The sequence below is a fragment of the Entelurus aequoreus genome, linkage group LG12 (genome assembly GCF_033978785.1).
Source record: "Entelurus aequoreus isolate RoL-2023_Sb linkage group LG12, RoL_Eaeq_v1.1, whole genome shotgun sequence".
NCBI lineage: Eukaryota > Metazoa > Chordata > Actinopteri > Syngnathiformes > Syngnathidae > Entelurus > Entelurus aequoreus.
This window is the reverse complement of record NC_084742.1, coordinates 5,136,287-5,151,286: the sequence shown is the minus strand read 5'-3', so window position 1 is coordinate 5,151,286 and position 15,000 is coordinate 5,136,287. Positions and strand designations below refer to the sequence as shown.

The window sequence follows — 15,000 nt, the reverse complement described above, 5'->3', positions numbered from 1 at the left end:
TAGTCCATTATACTGTAAAGAAATACCAGGATCTCACAGAATATAACCGCGTAGGTGGGAATCTTTGGACACCTAATGATTCGATCCGATTCCGATTCCTAGGGCAACGTTTGGATTCAGAATCGATTCTCACAATGTGTCGTTGTGGCTTGTACAGCCCTTTGAGACACTTGTGATTTAGGGCTATATAAATAAACATTGATTGATTGATTGATTGTGAAACTTTTTCAAAATAGCTTCCAGGTTAGAAAAGCTTTTTTTCTGGTTGCATGGAGATGGCCACAAATTAATTCTTATTTATTTATATATTTAAATATACCGGTATATATTTTGATGTTTTTATTTTATCACGATTTGGATGTGAATCAATTTTAACAGTATAGTTTTTAATACAGTATTTCCAAATTGAATGTAACTTTGACTAAAAAAATGACTAAAACATTAAAATACCCTTACAGCAGGGGTCACCAACGCGGTGCCCGCGGGCACCAGGTAACCCGTAAGGACCAGATGAGTAGCCCGCTGGCCTGTTCTAAAAAATAGCTCAAATAGCAGCACTTACCAGTGAGCTGCCTCTATTTTTTAATTTTTATTTATTTACTAGCAAGCTGGTCTCGCTGTGCTCGACATTTTTAATTCTAAGAGAGACAAAACTCAAATAGAATTTGAAAATCCAAGAAAATATTTTAAAGACTTGGTCTTCACTTGTTTAAATAAATTCATTAATTTTTTTTACTTTGCTTCTTATAACTTTCAGAAAGACAATTTTAGAGAAAAAATACAACCTTAAAAATGATTTTAGGATTTTTAAACACATATACCTTTTTACCTTTTAAATTCCTTCCTCTTATTTCCTGACAATTTAAATCAATGTTCAAGTAAATTTATTTTTTTTATTGTAAAGAATAATAAATACATTTTAATTTAATTCTTCATTTTAGCTTCTGTTTTTTCGACAAAGAATATTTGTGAAATATTTCTTCAAACTTATCATGATTAAAATGCAAAAAAATTATTCTGGCAAATCTAGAAAATCTGTAGAATCAAATTTAAATCTTATTTCAAAGTCTTTAGAATTTATTTTAAAATTTTTGTTCTGGAAAATCTAGAAGAAATAACGATTTGTCTTTGTTAGAAATATAGCTTGGTCCAATTTGTTTTATATTCTAACAAAGTGCAGATTGGATTTTAACCTATTTAAAACATGTCATCCTAATTCTAAAATTAATCTTAATCAGGAAAAATTACTAATGATGTTCCATAAATTATTTTTTTAATTTTTTCAAAAAGATTCGAATTAGCTAGTTTTTCTCTTCTTTTTTTCGGTTGAATTTTGAATTTTAAAGAGTCGAAATTGAAGATAAACTATGTTTCAAAATTTAATTGTCATTTTTTTCGTGTTTTCTTCTCTTTCAAACCGTTCAATTAAGTGTAAATATCATTAATTATTAATAATAACACAGAGTTACAGGTAAATTGAGCAAATTGGCTATTTCTGGCAATTTATTTATGTGTGTATCAAACTGGTAGCCCTTCGCATTAATCACTACCCAAGAAGTAGCTCTTGCTTTCAAAAAGGTTGGTGACCCCTGCCTTACAGCATTGAACTGTTATTTCACAGTAACATATTGTGATAAAAAGTTACTGTAACGTGACTACAAGTGACTAAATAAATTACGGTACCCTTATATTTCACAGCAGTTTGCTGTCATGTCACAGTAAAATACCCTTGTCAAAAGTTACTGTAACATGACAACAAATGACTGTAAAAATGACAATACCCTTATATTCCACAGCAATTAACTGTAATTTCACAGTGAAATACTGTAATCAAAATGTACCGTAACATGACAACGAATGACTGTAAAACATATTGATGTCCTTTTATTTCACAGCAATAAACTGTTATTGAAAATACTGTAATTACAAATTACTGCAACATTACAAGAAATGACTAATAATTACTATACCTTCATATGTCAATTTTTACAATACCCTTATATTACACAGCAACTAACTCTTTTATTTCACATTAAAAAAACTGTAATTGTAATTTACTGTATCGTGACAACAAATGACTATACAAATTCCGATATCCTTATATTTTACAGCAACTAACTCTTATTTCACAGTAAAATACTGTAATAGTAATTTACTGTAACATGACAACAAATGACTATATTTTACAGCAACTAACACTTTAAAAAACTGTAATCCTAATTTACTGTAACATGACAACAAATTAATATACAAATTACAGCTATTAACTCTTATTTCACAGTAAAATACTGTAATAGTAATTTATGCAGAGAATAATTGTATTTTATTTTTTTTAATTTTTTTTTTTGGCATAAAAAAAATACAATCATGTGTGCTTATGGACTGTATCCCTGCAGACTGTATTGATCTATATTGATTAGGGATGTCCGATAATGGCTTTTTGCCGATATGCCGATATTGTCCAACTCTTTAATTACCGATACCGATATCAACCGATACCGATATCAACCGATATATACAGTCGTGTAATTAACACATTATTATGCCTAATTTGGACAACCAGGTATGGTGAAGATAAGGTACTTTTTAAAAAAATGAATCAAATAAAATAAGATAAATAAATTAAAAACATTTTCTTGAATAAAAAAGAAAGTAAAACAATATAAAAACAGTTACATAGAAACTAGTAAATAATGAAAATTTGTAAAATTAACTGTTAAAGGTTAGTACTATTAGTGGAGCAGCAGCACGCACAATCATGTGTGCTTACGGACTGTATCCCTTGCAGACTGTATTGATATATATTGATATATAATGTAGGAACCAGAATATTAATAACAGAAAGAAACAACCCTTTTGTGTGAATGAGTGTAAATGGGGGAGGGAGGTTTTTTGGGTTGGTGCACTAATTGTATGTGTATTTTGTGATTTTAATGTGGATTTAATTAAAAAAACCAAAAAAAAACCGATACTGATAATAAAAAAACGATACCGATAATTTCCGATATTACATTTTAACGCATTTATCGGCCGATAATATCGGCAGACCGATATTATCGGACATCTCTAATATTGATATATAATGTAGGAACCATAAATATTAATAACAGAAAGAAACAACCCTTTTGTGCGAATGAGTGTAAATTGGGGAGGGAGGTTTTTTGGGTGGTGCACTAATTGTAAGTGTATCTTGTGTTTTTTATGTTGATTTAATAAAAAATAAAAACTTTTTTTTAATTCTTGTGCGGCCCGGTACCAATCGATCCACGGACCGGTGGTTGGGGACCACTGTCCTAAGGGGTTCCGTAGACTGTGTTGCACACTCTGTACAGTAGGTGGCGGTGTGTTGTTGAACCGAGAGAGTAATTATCAATAAAATGACAATTGTGTAGTTGTAATTTTATCGTAATGAACCGTACAATCACAGCTCTACATTTACAGCGAGTTGCCGTAAAGATATTTCACACTAATTTCCTGTAAATGTTACTGTGAAAGTAATGCAATGATGTGAATTTCCATTTTTTACAAACGTAATGAACAACATCTTTTCTACAATATTTTTCATCAGTACGGCAATGTATCAATTAGTTCTGTCAAACCAATCAAAAATAATCACACTTTTGAATTTGGATTAATCACAGGTTGTTACTCGCTTGCCTAATTTAAAGTAACTTAAAAAAGATCCCCTATGTTTGGACACAAATACCATTTTATTGTCACAACGTCACCCAGAAACAGCACTAGAATCACTATTGTGCTGTGAATGTGACAATCACTAAATCCTCCTCAGAACCAATGTCCTCTGCAGTGGACGTTTGTGTTTGGCTATTCTTTGTTTTCAGCCTTTGTAGCCCCGACAAAAGAAATCAATTAAAACCAAGTGTCCACTGCGGAGGACGTCGGTTCTCAGGAGGATGTTGTGCAGGTGTCCGGCGAACGTATGTGCTACTGCGCTCATTTGCAACTTTTGACATGACCTGCGTGCGTGTAAAACCAGAGCAGAGTGAAAGCGTGACCTCTTGTGTGTCTCCATCAGGCCAAGAGACGGCGAGCACGTGGCGCACAGGAAGTACCCGGGACTCCCGCACAATTGTCTCCCTCCCTTTCTTTCTGTAGCCGTGCATGTGTTTCCTCCTGAGGTGGACGGCGCGTCGTGGGACACGAGGAGGACTTGAACTGTCCTTTGGGGTGAGGTAGTAGGTTGTATAGTTTTGAGGGTCCTTCCCAAGCTGTCAGATGACTATACAACTTACTGTCTTTCCTGAAGCGACCGTAAAGGCAGCGCCTTCACTCCTGCACCGTCCCAACTTTTTTTATTTTTCCATCTTCCAATGGAAATATTTAACTGTGTTTTTTATAACGCATCTGCACTTTTGTGGAAATCGATCATTAAAAAAGTGTAAATTGACTCTCGGATGAGCTCAAAACAGGTGAGACCCCCGTTAGTATTTGTTTACACCTACTGTATATGTTTTTGTCGTATCACACGGCTGATTCGTGGTGTTCGTACAGGGTGAGGTAGTAGGTTGTGTGGTTTCAGGGTTGAGATTTTACCCCATCAGGAGTTAACTATACAACCTACTGCCTTCCCTGGAGGGCAGCAATACGACGTCCCGCGTACCCCAAAACGCTGCATCAAATGGAGCAGGATATGTTGTCAATACGGCGCAATGATGGTGAGTTCAAATGTGCTTGAATCTGTGCATTTTGATTGAAAGCTCAATAAAGAATACAAACAAAGTTGGACTCATTGTCTTAACCCATGGGTCGGCAACCCGCGGCTCTAGAGCCGTATGCGGCTCTTTAGCGCCGCCCTAGTGGCTCTCTGGAGCTTTTTCAAAAATGTATGAAAAATGGAAAAAGATGATGGGAAAAAAATATATTTTTTGTTTTAGTATGGTTACTGTAGGAGGACAAACATGACACTAATTGTTATAAATCACACTGTTTGTATTAAACATGCTTCACTGATTCGAGTATTTGGCGAGCGCCGTTTTGTCCTACTAATTTTGGCGGTCCTTGAACTCACCTTAGTTTGTTTACAATGTATAACTTTCTCCGACTTTCTAGGACGTGTTTTATGCCACTACTTTTTCTGTCTCATTTTGTCCACCAAACATTTAACGTTGTGCATGAATGCACAAAGGTGAGTTTTGTTGATGTTATTGACTTGTGTGGAGTGCTAATCAGACATATTTGATCACTGCATGACTGCAAGCTAATCGATGCTAACATGCTATTTAGGCTAGCTATATGTACATATTGCATCATTATGCCTCATTTGTAGCTATATTTGAGCTCATTTAGCTTCCTTTAAGTCATCTTAATTCAATTTATATCTCATGACACACTATCTGTATGTAATATGGCTTCTAATTTGTTGTGGCTCCAGACAGATTTGTTTTTGTATTTTTGGTCCAATATGGCTCTTTCAACATTTTGGGTTGCCGACCCCTGACTTAACCTCTTAATGCCTTAGTGGCCACATGCGTGGACAGCATCTTTTAGCTCTTATTTCCAAAATTGTGTACACTACTGAATTGGGGTCTTATGCCGACATATGGACACTTGTACTGCTATCTGGTGGTGTCAGAAGAGTACAACATACAATGGAATTCGGGAAAAGTGTAAAAATAAAAATGTGCATGTCACTACACATGAAGTACACGTTTGTGCACTTATGGACTAAGTACATCATATTAAAAGATGATTTTTAGTTTTTATTGTAATTAGGGTCCAATAAGCCCAATTAGCAAAGAGAAATAAAAAAAAAGCATGTAAACAAACAGCTTAGGCCTTAAGAAGTTAATGAACTCAGTGAAGCTATAATCTGTTTTGTTCCCATTGGAAAACATTTAGTCTCGTGTAAATGTGTGGTGTTATTTACTTAGAGTGTTATACACTCTCTTCCGGCAGAGGGCGCCATAAACAAATAACTCAATAGGTTTTATGAGCCATTTTGGCGTATTTGCCGTCTAGTAAAAGCTTAATTTTTGACAAATTTCTGCTTTGTTGTAAACATGTGATATTTGGTTTTACACTATATGAACAAAAAATTTTAAAGGAATTTTACCTTTGCAACCTCATTATGCTATTGGCTAAGTTTTATATTCATAAATGTAAGTTTCTCAATACCCAAACTGTCTTTTGTGCCTTTAAAAAAGAGTTAGGACTCTACATTAAAACACTCTCTACCTCTAACAACCAAAAAGCTGTGAAAACGATGATGCTGTGTTCCAAATTTAAGTTATTTACTGAGATCGGTAGGTTGTGAGTTCAAACCCCGTACAGTAGCGTACTAGGCCTAAGTATTCATTAAAAACAAGGCATAGGTTTTATTTAACAAGTGTAGTTAATATTCTTGGCCACTATAACGTTACACACAGTTCAAACAGTCACACTGTGTTTGAAGAGTTGTGGCTTGTACAGCCCTTTGAGACACTTGTGATTTAGGGCTATATAAATAAACATTGATTGATTGAAGAGTGTCCGCCCTGAGATGGGTAGGTTGTGAGTTCAAACCCCGGCCGCGTCGTACCAAAGACTATAAAAATGGGACCCATTACCTCCCTGCTTGACACTCAGCATCAAGGGTTGGAATTGGGGGTTAAATCACCAAAATGATTCCCGGGAGCGTCCACCGCTGCTGCCCACTGCTCCCCTCACCTCCCAGGGGGTGATCAAGGGTGATGGGTCAAATGCAGAGAATCATTTCGCCACACCTAGTGTGTGTGTGACAATCATTGGCACTTTAACTTTAACTTAACTTTAAATTGAGTGAGCCTATGGCTTTGCACTTTGTTTATTTTATATATATATATTTTGCATTCTATTTTAGTTACTTTGAATTTATAACCCCCTGGCGCTGCTTTGTACTCTTTTTGTACTGTTTTGTACGATTTCTGTAATTATTTTTGATTACTGTTTCTTGTCTATTTGTAAATGTTGAAATGTATAAATAAAAGTTTAAAAAAAAAAAAAAAAAAAGGAAAAAAAAAATAAATAAAATAAAAGCTTGATTTTAAAAAAACATTTTTTTATCTTATTTTTTCCCCCTCATAACTATTTTTTTTTTTTTACGTTATCGCACGGCGGATTTATATCAAAACTCAATACGACTCAGTAAAAAACGTTAAATAATACATTCATAACCTTTTTGTTTTCGATGTATTTAGTGTTGTTTCCGGGTAATATCGGTAGTAAAACGTCGTGGGAATAGAAACACATTATTTAGTGTCAGCTGACCAAGAAGCCTTTTTGTAAACAGGAAGTAGGACGTCTATACCGGAAGTGGCTTGCTTTCCCCCTTCCATCCCTTTTGGCAATGTTTAATACGACCGTGTCCTTTTATTTAGTCAATTAGAATCACCCGAAGCAAATAAACGTCTGTCTTGCGTATCCGACGCTGTTTTAAGTGTTTTTATTAACGATACCCGGGAGCGTGTGTGGTTCCCCTTTGGGCTGTGATTGGCTCAAACAATAGGTGTGTCAGGAGGGTGTGCGCGTGCGGAGGGTTCTTTCCCACCCCCCCCACCCCTGCTCTGTCTGACGTCACTTCCTGTTCAAGGACGACAGAGGGCGCGTTGCGAGCTCGGAGCGAAATGGACGGACAGGCCACACGGAGATAAAAAAAAAGAAAAAGCTGCGCCGAAAACTTCTCCCTTCCTTGTCCGCTCCGCACAACCAACCCCGACCGGAAGTCTGGAAATGCTCGGGAGCCAAATCTCTGCGGTAAAACTAAACATTTCCAACTTTGCTCTTATTACGTAAGAGCATTTCCTGCGTTGTCTCTCATCACTTTTGTCAAGTTCGCCTCCGAAACAAGTGTCGAGTTGATTATTCTGAATACATTGTTGTTATTGTAATGTTTTGGAATGACCTTGTCAACGCAGCATCTTTGGGTTTGGATGGTAAACAAATGGAAGCTCCTTCGCTGTTGGCTGCAGGTGCAAGAAATACTTCAAAATAAGGGCACGTACAGAGATTGGACACTTTACAAGCTTCCTCTCCTCTTGTGCCCTAAAGATAAGAGTCCAGCATCTATAAGGGAAGTAAAACAATGCCTGATGATCGATGGGGAGAAGAACATTATGTCCTTGTTTTTTCTTCTCCCCCCCCCCATCAATATGTTTACTAGGGCTGTGTTTTTCAACCTTTTTTGAGCCAAGGCACATTTTTTTGCGTTGAAAAAATCCGGAGGCAAACCACCAGCAGAAATCATTAAAAAACAAAACTCAGTTGACAGTAAAAAGTTGTTGTCGCAATTGTTGGATATGACTTTAAAGCAGGGGTCACCAACGCGGTGCCCGCGGGCACCAGGTAGCCCGTAAGGACCAGATGAGTAGCCCGCTGGCCTGTTGTAAAAAATAGCTCAAATAGCAGCACTTACCAGTGAGCTGCCTCTATTTTTTAAATTTTATTTATTTACTAGCAAGCTGGTCTCGCTTTGCTCGACATTTTTAATTCTAAGAGAGACAAAACTCAAATAGAATTAGAAAATCCAAGAAAATATTTTAAAGACTTGTTTAATTAAATTCATAAATTTTTTTACTTAGATTTTTATAACTTTCAGAAAGACAATTTTAGAGAAAAAATACAACCTTAAAAATGATTTTAGGATTTTTAAACACATATACCTTTTTACCTTTTAAATTCCTTCCTCTTCTTTCCTGACAATTTAAATCAATGTTCAAGTAAATTAATCGTTTTTATTGTAAAGAATAATAAATAAATGTTCATTTAATTCTTCATTTTAGCTTCTTTTTTTCCCGACGAAGAATATTTGTGAAATATTTCTTCAGACTTATTATGATTAAAATTCCAAAAAAAATTCTGGCAAATCTAGAAAATCTGTAGAATCAAATTTAAATCTTATTTCAAAGTCTTTTGAATTTCTTTTAAAATTTTTGCTCTGGAAAATCTAGAAGAAATAATGATTTGTCTTTGTTAGAAATATAGCTTGGTCCAATTTGTTATATATTCTAACAAAGTGTAGATTGGATTTTAACCTATTTAAAACATGTCATCAAAATTCTAAAATTAATCTTAATCAGGAAAAATTACTAATGATGTTCCATAAATTCTTTTTTTAATTTTTTCAAAAAGATTCGAATTAGCTAGTTTTTCTCTTCTTTTTTTCGGTTGAATTTTGAATTTCAAAGAGTCGAAATTGAAGATAAACTATGTTTCAAAATTTAATTGTCATTTTTTTCGTGTTTTCTCCTCTTTTAAACCGTTCAATTAAGTGTAAATATCATTAAATATTAATAATAACATAGAGTTAAAGGTAAATTGAGCAAATTGGCTATTTCTGGCAATTTATTTAAGTGTGTATCAAACTGGTAGCCCTTCGCATTAATCACTACCCAAGAAGTAGCTCTTGCTTTCAAAAAGGTTGGTGACCCCTGCTCTAAAGCATAACCAAGCATGCATAATATAGCTCTTGTCTCAAAGTAGGTGTACTCTCATGACTTATTATGAGTTTTTTGCTGTTTTCCCGTGTGTAGTGTTTAATCGAGAATATTTCAGTTGTTTTTATCCTTCTTTGTGGGGACATTGTTGATTGATGTCATGTTCGGATGTACATTGTGGACGCCGTCCTTGCTCCACAGTAAGTCTTTGCTGTCGTCCAGCATTCTGTTTTTGTTTACTTTGTAGCCAGTTCAGTTTTAGTTTTGTTCTGCATAGCCTTCCCTAAGCTTCAGTGCCTTTTCTTAGGGGCACTCACCTTTTGTTTATTTTTGGTTTAAGCGTTAGACACCTTTTTACCTGCACGCTGCCTCCCGCTGTTTCCGACATCCACAAAGCAATTAGCTACCTGCTGCCACCTACTGATATGGAAGAGTATTACACGGTTACTCTGCCGAGCTCTAGACAGCACCGACACTCAACAACAACACGTTATTTGCGGATTATAATTACTGGTTTGCAAAAAAATATTTGTAACCCAATTAGGTGAAATGACATCATCTCCCACGGCACACCAGACAATATCTCACGGTACACTAGTGTGCCGCGGCACAGTGGTTGAAAAACGCTGTACTAGGGCTGTGAATCTTTGGGTGTCCCACGATTCGATTCAAAATCGATTTTTTTTTCAATTCAACACGATTCTCGATTCAAAAAGTATTTTTTTTCCCCGATTCAAAAATATTCTCTATTCATTCAATCTGCTGACATGCAAGCAGAGTAGTAGATTTTTGTAAAAAGCTTTTATAATTGTAAAGGACAATGTTTTATCAACTGATTGCAATAATGTAAATTTGTTTTAACTATTAAATCAGGGGTGTCCAAAGTGCGGCCCGGGGGCCACTTGCTGCCCGCAGCTAATTGTTTAGCGGCTCGCCACACATTCTGGAAATGCCGTTGCAAAAATAAAAAAAAACATTAAAAAAGTGGAATGAGGTGAAATCCAACTAGAAAACGTTGCAATGTTGACACAAAGCTGCCATGCAGGCTGTTTTTATTTTATTTTGTATATCTTTATTTTCCTTTTTTTTGCCATTGCAAAAAAAAAAGACAAAAAATCAATAATAATGAATTATTAAAATCTTCAAGGCTCAAATTACTTCAAATATTTCACATTAAAATGTTTTATGTGGGAAAATATTGCATAGATTGTGTGGTTGCCATATAAAAACATCCAAGTTTTCTTTGACAAAAGAGCATAAAACAAACTAGTGTAAAATCAACAGATATACTGTATCTGAAGTTAATCCCGTAACTTAAGTGTTGAAAGTTAAAGAAACAATAATAAAAATGTATTACTTTATGAGTGGGGTACCTTTTGGATCCCAAAGATATTTAGTGGGATTTTATTCATCTTTTCACTGTGATTAATCAAAAATAATAATGAAAATAAAATCAATGGTGTCCTGCATTATTGATCTTTTCAGGGCTCTGTCACGCCAAATTTCTTCCCCCTACAAAAACCTCCCCCCTCCCATTTTCTTCCGGAGCTGCGTCCAATAAAATCACAAAGTTGCCGGGGGTCCTTAAAGACCTACTGAAATGATTTATTTTTATTTTTAACGGGAATAGCAGATCCATTCTATGTGTCATACTTGATCATTTCGCGATATTGACATATTTTTGCTGGAAGGATTTAGTAGAGAAAATCGACGATAAAGTTCGCAACTTTTGCTCGCTGATAAAAAAAAGCCTTGCCTGTAGCGGAAGTAGCGTGACGTCACAGGAGCTAGTATTCCTCACAATTCCCCGTTGTTTACAATGGAGCGAGAGAGATTCGGACCGAGAAAGTGATGATTACCCCATTAATTTGAGCGAGGATGAAAGATTCGTAGATGAGGAACGTTACAGTGAAGGACTTGAGAGACAGCGATGGACGTATCTTTTTTCGCTCTGACCGTAACTTAGGTACAAGCTGGCTCATTGGATTCCACACTCTCCTTTTTCTATTGTGGATCACGGATTTGTATGTTAAACCACCTGGGATACTATATCCTCTTGAAAATGAGAGTCCAGAACGCGAAATGGACATTCAGTGCCTTTTATCTCCACGACAATACATCGGCGAAATGCTTTAGCTACGAGCTAACGTGATAGCATCGTGCTTTAACTGCATATAGAAACAAAAAAATAAACCCCTGACTGGAAGGATAGATAGAAAATCAACAATACTATTAAACAGTGGACATGTAAATACACGGTTAATGCTTTCCAGGCTGGCGAAGGTTAACAATGCTGTGCTAACGACGCCATTGAAGCTAACTTAGCAACTTAGCAACGGGACCTCACAGAGCTATGCTAAAAACATTAGCTCTCCACCTACGCCAGCCAGCCCTCATCTACTCATCAACACCCGTGCTCACCTGCGTTCCAGCGATCGGCAGAAGGACGAAGGACTTCACCCGATGCGTTTGGCGGCCCGGAGACGTAGGAAGTCAAGGTGAGGTCGGCGGCTAGCGCGGCTAGCGCTCCAACAAAGTCCTCCTGGTTGTGTTGCTGTAGTCCGCTGCTAATACACCGATCCCACCTACAACTGTCTTCTTTGCAGCCTTCATTGTTCATTAAACAAATTGCAAAAGATGTCCAGAATACTGTGGAATTATGAAATGAAAACAGAGCTTTTTGTATAGGATTCTACGGGGTACCATAACTTCCGTTACTCTGACTTCGTCACGCGCATACGTCATCATACCGCGATGTTTCAGCCAGATATTTCCCGGGAAGTTTTAAATGTCACTTTATAAGTTAACCCGGCCGTATTGGCATGTGTTGCAATGTTAAGATTTCATCATTGATATATAAATTATCAGACTGCGTGGTCGCTAGTAGTGGCTTTCAGTAGGCCTTTAACCGGCATGCGACTGTCCTGTTTCGCGCCTGTACAAAAAAAAAAAACAATAATCGCTTTCTTCAGATTCCAGCAGCTGTCAAAGACGAAGTATCCTTCCAGTGACGGGCAGTCAAAGCCAAATTGCTATCGATCGCTGTCAATGACGTAAGAGGACGGAAGTAAATGGGGGGGGTTTGTAGGGGGAAGAAATTTGGCGTGACACCTCTAATTACTTCACATCAAACATTGCTTTCTGAATGTTTTGGGCGGTGGGGGAAATACTGCATATTTCAGTTTTACTATAAAAAACAAAGTTGTCTTTGACAGAAAGGGCATATATAATAATAGGCAATAATAATTTGACTTGTTTTTAACCTTTTAATGACTGAGACCCTTTACGGGCCCCAGGATCCCTAATTGTTAAAAAAAAAAAATCTATATATTTTGTTACGGTTTGAAAATGAAAAATATCAAAATGGCCCCCGCATGGTTTAATTTTCCCGTGTGCGGCCCTCGGTGGAAAAAGTTTGGACACCCCTGTATTAAATGAACCAAATATATGACTTATATTATCTTTGTGAAAATATTGGACACAGTGTGTTGTCAAGCTTATGAGATGTGATGCAAGTGCAAGCCACTGTGACACTATTGTTCTTTTTTATTTTAATGTCTAATGATAATGTCAATGAGGGATTTTTAATCACTGCTATGTTGAAATTGTAACTAATATTGATACTGTTGTTGATAATATTCATTTTCGTTCCACTACTTTTGGTTTGTTCTGTGTGGTGTTTGTGTCTCCTCTCAATTGCTCTGTTTATTGCACTTCTGAGTGTTGCTGGGTCGGGTTTGGTTTTGGAACTGGATTGCATTGTTATGGTATTGCTGTGTATTGTTTTGTTGGATTGATTAATTTAAAAAAAAAAAAAAGATTTTTTAAAAATGAGAATGGCACAACGCGAGAATCGCGATTCGAATTCGCATCGATTTTTTCCCCCGCACCCCTAAAGTTTACTAATAGTTTAGCGAGCTACATGAGAGTGGCGCTGCACAATAATAAACACAGCTCACTTGTCAGGACATGTCTCAGCCATTTTGGAATACCTTCATGGCTACATTGTTGCCAAGGTTAAATCAGGCTACATGTATGTCCGGAAATAATAACAGTAACATCTGCTGCAAGTCAATTATCGGCAGTACTGTATGTGGACGAGCTCTAAATCAGGGGTCACCAACGCGGGGCACCAGGTAGCCCGTAAGGACCAGATGAGTAGCCCGCTGGCCTGTTCTAAAAATAGCTCAAATAGCAGCACTTACCAGTGAGCTGCCTCTATTTTTTAATTGTATTTATTTACTAGCAAGCTGGTCTCCGCTTTGCCCGACATTTTTAATTCTAAGAGAGACAAAACTCAAATAGAATTTGAAAATCCAAGAAAATATTTGAAAGACTTGGTCTTCACTTGTTTAAATAAATTCTTTTTTTTTTTTACTTTGCTTCTTATAACTTTCAGAAAGACAATTTTAGAGAAAAAATACAACCTTAAAAATGATTTTAGGATTTTTAAACACATATACCTTTTTACCTTTTAAATTCCTTCCTCTTCTTTCCTGACAATTTAAATCAATGTTCAAGTAAATTTATTTTTTGTTGTTGTAAAGAATAATAAATACATTTTAATTTAATTCTTCATTTTAGCTTCTGTTTTTTCGACGAAGAATATTTGTGAAATATTTCTTCAAACTTATTATGATTAAAATAAAATAAAAATATTCTAGAAAATCTGTAGAATCAAATTTGAATCTTATTTCAAAGTCTTTTGAATTTCTTTTAAAATTTTTGTTCTGGAAAATCTAGAAGAAATAATGATTTGTCTTTGTTAGAAATATAGCTTGGTCCAATTTGTTATATATTCTAACAAAGTGTAGATTGGATTTTAACCTATTTAAAACATGTCATCAAAATTCGAAAATTAATCTTAATCAGGAAAAATTACTAATGATGTTCCATAAATTCATTTTTTAAATTTTTTTTCAAAAAGATTCGAATTAGCTAGTTTTTCTCTTCTTTTTTTCCGTTGAATTTTGAATTTTAAAGAGTCGAAATTGAAGATAAACTATGTTTCAAAATGTAATTGTCATTTTTTTCTTGTTTTTTCCTCTTTTAAACCGTTCAGTTAAGTGTAAATATCATTAATTATTAATAATGACATAGAGTTAAAGGTAAATTGAGCAAATTGGCTATTTCTGGCAATTTATTTAAGTGTGTATCAAACTGGTAGCCCTTCGCATTAATCAGCACCCAAGAAGTAGCTCTTGCTTTCAAAAAGGTTAGTGACCCCTGCTGTAAAGGATGTCCTGGAGCCATCTAATGCAAAAAACAAACCTCCCCCAAATGTATACAGTATATATTATATACACTATATTGCCACCTGCCTTGACTCACATATAAACTTGAAGTTGCATCCCATTCCTAACCCATAGGGTTCAATATGATGTCGGTCCACCTTTTGCAGCTATTACAGCTTCAACTCTTCTGGAAAAGGCTGTCCACAAGGTTGCGGAGTGTGTTTGTAGGAATTTTCCACCATTCTTCCAAAAGCGCATTGGTGAGGTCACACACTGATGTTGGTGGAGAAGGCCTGGCTCTCAGTCTTTGTTCTAATTCATCCCAAATGGTGTTCTATCGGGTTCAGGTCAGGACT

At 35.9% G+C, this 15,000-nt stretch overlaps 1 protein-coding gene across 1 annotated transcript in view; it reads left to right on the top strand.

Annotated features, from left to right (window-relative positions):
• The first annotated feature begins 7,539 nt into the window (after nucleotides 1–7,539).
• LOC133661358 (peroxisome proliferator-activated receptor alpha-like) overlaps nucleotides 7,540–15,000 on the top strand; it is a 46,290-nt gene continuing 38,829 nt past the window's right edge. The window contains exon 1 of the mRNA XM_062064514.1: nucleotides 7,540–7,731. The gene's annotated coding sequence lies outside the window, so the exon portion shown is untranslated. The remainder of the gene's footprint in view (nucleotides 7,732–15,000) is intronic.